This window comes from Arachis ipaensis, chromosome B09 (assembly GCF_000816755.2).
Source record: "Arachis ipaensis cultivar K30076 chromosome B09, Araip1.1, whole genome shotgun sequence".
NCBI lineage: Eukaryota > Viridiplantae > Streptophyta > Magnoliopsida > Fabales > Fabaceae > Arachis > Arachis ipaensis.
In genome coordinates, this window is record NC_029793.2 from 127,816,289 (window position 1) to 127,822,079 (window position 5,791).

Here is a 5,791-nt window from a genome sequence, read left to right on the forward strand (position 1 = left end):
CTACTCATAAAAAGCTTGGTGTAATGATCTTCAATAAGCTTCATAACCTCTGTTTGTCCCTACACCCAGTGCCCATTAGTGTCTTTCAGCTTCTCAATTCTAATCTTGTCTCTTCTCTAGATCATTGACGCATGAAAAAAAGCTGTGTTTTTGTCACCCACATTTCAACCACTTGAGTCGCGCTCTTTGTCCCCAAAATTTCTCTTCTTGAATCTACAACTTTGATAATTCTTCCTTAACTTCTTGAATCAGCTGTTGTTTATTGCTAGAGAAATTAGAGTTTTGAAGGCCTACAATTTTATTCTACCATCTCTCTGTCTACTCTTCTAAAAGTGCTCCTACTCCAATTAATGTGTTCTAGCTTGCAATTTTTCATTTTGTTCAGCACTTGATCCACTCTCCTGTCCTGACCGATTCCTTCTCCCATCCCTTTTTATTATTTTTTCACAAATTTCACTATCCTATAAAGCTTCATATTTAAAGAGCTTGGTGGTTTTATGTTTTTGTTTAGTGGATAATATTAGTGGGCTGTGGTCTGAAGATATGGTTGGTAGCGCAGTGAGAGTGGCGTGTTTAAGCATAGCCTTCCACTTCCAATTGACCATAGCCCTGTCCAACTTTTCTCTAGTGATGACTTCATCCCGAGGATTACTAAACCAGGTGTATTTGTTACCTTTTGGCTCCAAATCCATTAATGCATTACTATCCACAAAGTTCTTAAATTCTTCTAATTGTGCTTTAGATTTTGGATGCATGCCTATCTTTTCCTCTTATTGAAAGATGTCATTAAAGTCTCTTATGAAGCACCTTGGTGTGTCTTGGTTTGATGGTGATAGCTTCCTCCACAACATCTTTCTTTGTTTGAAGTTCGGGTTCCCATATAGAAAAGCACAATCCCACCTATCCACAATATTGGTATCAGTATGAGTCAATCTAATTTTGATACCAAGAGTAAACTTCAATATTCAAATTACTTTTTCATAAAATACTTAGACCGCCGAACAGGCCCCAGAGTTCTACACAGAAGAACTTATCATAATACAACTTCCTAGATAGCATCTTAATTATGTCATATTTTGCTCTAGTTTCTATTAGGAAAATAACAGCTGGCTTATATTTTTTGCACATGCCCTTTAGCTCCACAAATGTTGCGGCGTCCCTTATTTCGCAACAATTGCAATTGAGGACGATCATGGCTGCGTTGGGCCATAGTTAGGCCCACCTCCTCAACCATGTTTTGGATTCTCGGGATTTCCAATGCTCTGGTGGTGCTTTCTTCTTCTTCACAACTTCTGAAGCTCTTCTAGGTTCTTCCCTCTTCTTCTAAGTCATTCCATTCATTGTCTGCTATGAAATTTTGGTTTACATTCTCCTTCCCTCTTTAATTGTAGTCTATCCTTGATGCAGATTATTAACTCCTTTTTTTAATAGTTGTTTTCGTTTGCTCCTTGCTCTTCAGGTATGGGTTCTTTTTCATCATCAGAAGCTAACTCCACGATGTATATACCTCCTTTTCCATCCATGTGAATCTGTCTTTCTTTTTCTCTCTTTTTTCCCTCCTTTTATTTTGACTTGTCTCTGATAGCCCATATCATCTTCTCGTGCAACTCTGAGTTTTCATGTGTGTCTTATGTCCTATCATTAGCTGATGTATTATTACTCTTTTTTAATCAATTTTTCCATATGACTCTCCATTTCCTATGTGTATAGCCCACAGCCTAGTCCATGGCCCTGCACCATTTGTTGAAAGTTTTCTTGCTGGGTTTGTCTGTTCTGGCTCAGCCATTTTATTGAAATTTTTGGTCCAATTATCTTTGTTTCTTGTTGGACTCATTTTTTCTAGCTGGATTTTTTCTTTTTTCTTGTTTTGGTTGGGTCTTAACTTGGAGACTGGTCCAATTAGAAAATTGTGGTTCATAGTTCCATCTGTTTTTAGTATCTCCCCATATTCCCCCTTACTTGTTTAGCTTTCATTTTCTTAAGCTCTTGGATTAAATCACTAAGGTGATAGATTAGTCATCCTTCTCGGTTAACTGTACCTCTTGCTTATATTAGTGGATTTGCTATCTCCTCCTGCACCCCTAAGTTACCAAAGCCGCTTCCACTTTCCCTTATTTCAAAGAGCCTCTTTCCTGATATCACTTCTTGTTCAGATTTTTGCTTTACCTGTTGGTTCTTCGCACTATCCTCAGCTTTCTAGTTATTCCCTTTCTCTTGTTGTTGTATTTGTATTCCATGCGCTTGCGCTTCTCCTCCAACTTCCTGAGTCATGGATTTATCTTCCAAATCAAGGCTCCTTCGAACTAGAGCTCTCACATGGCTGGTACTAAGCTCTTTTGTATACCTTGGTTCATTTGGGTCTCGGATTGACATGGCCATCTGGTTCTTGCATCTCCTCTTGTCATGATCTATGATTCCACAATTGAGGCAGAAAGTATCCTGTAAATGTTCATACTTAAAGCTTATCCAAGTCTTAGGGAGATGATCTCTTGCCATCCAGAAGTCAATTTGTAGAGGTTTAGTGATGTCTATCGCGACCTTGAATCTCAGAAAATTACTCATTAACATCCCATCTATTATGGGATCCTCCACTTCCTCTAAGATTCCCACTATATTTTCTATTGTTGATGCTGTTTCTGCTCTCATGTAATTTCTCAGGGAGTCCATAAAGATGGACCCAAAACACCATAAACTCATGACCCACTTCATATATGGATACATTTTGACACCAAGGTTGTAAGTTTAACAAGTTTTTTCTAATGCTCCATGGCCCATTGTTAATAATCTACTTTTTGTTGTTCCTATCCTTGAATCTAATAAGAAACTTGTTTCTCCCTACCTCAGAAAAAGCTACTCTTGTTGGGTTACCCAACAAGCCAAGTAGAGTGTTCTTACATACCTTGAACTTCATTTTTTTTCTCTAAGATAACTTTGTCCACCAAGTTGAAGCAATCTGGATCAGAACCTGGGCTCCTGTTGAGGTTGATAGTGATTGTTTGGCCTTTAATAAAATCAGTCCAAAGTTAGCCATTGGTAAGTGGAGATGCCTATTGCAATATTAGATGTATACTGTTATATTCGTAGTTGGATATTATTGTAATGTTGTTAATAGAAATGTGTTTTGGTTTAATGTAGATAGTTAGAGTTTGAAAGAATGGATGTTTATGGCTTTAAAGAGTGGATTTACATAACCAATGTTCGGGATTATCTCTCAATGCGAGAAAGAATTTTCTCTCCTTGTAAGAGCTAGAGCAAAGCAATTAATAAAATCTTAATTAAACAACTTCACTTGCGCGAGTCATGCATATTAAGATAAAAGATTTTATCCTAGGCTTGGATTTGAATATTTTCTTAATTAGGTCAGGCTAAAGCAGGCCAACTGTAAGTCAGGTCCCGCATAGGATGTTTAGCCTAATTCTGTCTCTAATCACAACCAAACAAATCCACTTGCCCATATATTTTTGAAATTACTATTTTATCTCCTTTCACTTATGTATATTCTTTCTCTTAACACCACAATTTTTTTCCCGACAACCACCACCATCGACTATTCTAAACTTTAAATTCTAAGTTCTAAATAGATTTGATTATTTTGTTAGTTCTTATAATTTTATCAAATTTGCAATTAGGTTTTTATATATTTTTTTCAATTAGGTTCTTATATTACTTTTAATTTTATAATTAGGTATTTTTTGTATCAAAAAGTTTAAAATTAACGAAATATTTCTCCCAAAAAAATATGTGATCAAATATCTAATTAGATTCTTAATTGTGATTATTTTCAATTTGTAAAAAAAATATTCCATTAAAATTAGTATTGACTTTCTAAATTTTTTATTATATATAAGGGTTAAGTACTTTTTTCGTCCCTAAGGTCTGGGGTGAAAATCAAATTCGTCTCCGACCTTTTTTTGTTATTAAAATCATCCTTAACGTTATAAAACATTATAAAATCATCCTTTTGTCCATAAACAACATATTTTGACAATTTTACCCTTTAAACAAAAATAAAAAATATTAAAAAAAATCATCCCATTCCACCCCCTTACTCGGTTACCCCCACCCCACCTCTTATCCCTACCTAAAACAGAAAAAAAAAAAAAAAGACAAACAAAAGAAGAGAGAAACAGGGGAAGAAGAAAGAAAAGGAAAGGAAGAAAAGGGAGGTGACGGCGGGGAAGAGTGCGGCCGCCGCCGTCATCGTCGATGTCGCCATTGTGTCGTGACTAGAGAGAGACAAAACGAGGAGATGAGAGAGGGAACGAGAGAAGAGAGGAACAAAGGGAGAAGAAAGGAAAGGAAGAAGGAGGAGGTGACGACAGGGAAGAGTGATGGCGGAGAGCTGCTCTGTCGACGTCGGGCTCCATCACCGTCGTCGAGCTTTTGGTGGTGAGGGGCTTTGCTCTTTCTCCTCGCTCGATCTGTCCTCTCCTCAGCTATAGCTGGTGACGACGACGGTGACGACGACGGTCGTAGCTTCCGTGCCGTCGCTTCGTCCTCCTCTTTCCTTCAACCGCGACGGCGACGGACGGCAGCAACACCACCTCTCTTCTCTGAGTTTTTCTCTTCTATCTTTTTTCTCTCTTCTCTCTTTTTTCTCTCTTCTGCGTTCTCTCTCTTGAGTTTGAAGGATTAGAATTTGGAAATTTCTGTCTTGAATTTTGAAAGATTGCTGTTATTGTTGATGAATTTTTGAATCTGAGATGTTGATTCTGTGTTAGTTTTGTTTGATTTTTTTGAAATTAAAAAAATAGTTAGTGTTGTTGTTGTGATGGATTTTTGAATTTGGATATAATGTTATTGTTGATTCTATGTTGGTTTTGTTTGATTTTTTTTAAATTAAAAAAAAAATTGTTGGTATTGTTGTTGTTGAAGATTTGGGTGGAGAGAGTAAAGTAGGGAGGAGGCTGAGGTAGAGGTTGAAGTAAACAATGAAGTGAGAAAGGTAAAAGGAAAAGACCTCCGCCTCCTTCATGAGAGCTCCTCTATAGTTACGGAAGCAGGTTCCAGAAGTTAGGACGGAGAAACTTAAGCGGCGCCAACGAAGAAGCGAAAACTAGCACTAGCATTAGTCCCCAGAAGTTATCAACAGAGGAAATAGTAAGATTGGCAGGAACAAGGTATGTGCAATACTCTTCACAATGGCAAGATAATTGGTTCATGCCAATGCATCCTTATGCTCAAATTGGTTTCATGATTTTGTCTGAAGTGGAAAATAGGGACATTGACCTTGCCCAATTTCTCCTAGCTTCAGCTGATAAGATTGGGTGCCAACAATTCGAGCATGCGAATTCATTACTCCTTCAATGTCAATGAAATTCATCAAATCTTGGGAACACAGTTCAAAGACTCATCTTTCATTTTTCTTGCGCACCGAAAGAAAGGCTGAATAGAGAAGAGGATGAGGAAGGAGATGGGGAGAGAAGAAAAGGAAGAGATACGGGAGTGGGAGTACATGGGGGGAAAGGGTTTTGTTTTTATTTTTTAATATTTAGATATTTTCTATCTTTTAATAATTTGATATTTTTTAATATACATTTTGAATTTATTAAAACAAAGTAGATTAATACCATCACCAATAAATTATTACTCAAATGATATAATTTTTCTATATTTATCTAAGAGGTCACGAGTTTGAATTTTCATATTTTTGATAAAAATAAAAAAATTAATACCATCGTATCTAATTTTTTGTAGCGAAAGAATATAAATCAATCATTTATAGCGGACATCAAAATTAGTGACTAATATAAAATATATTAAAATATAAAATAAATTAATAGTGGTTGAT

The 5,791-nt window shown here is 36.4% G+C and overlaps 1 long non-coding RNA gene across 1 annotated transcript; it reads left to right on the plus strand.

Annotated features, from left to right (window-relative positions):
- Positions 7–3,283, plus strand: LOC110266205. The gene is made up of 2 exons (XR_002353236.1): positions 7–1,307; positions 1,460–3,283. It is a non-coding gene; the product is annotated as an uncharacterized LOC110266205 (long non-coding RNA).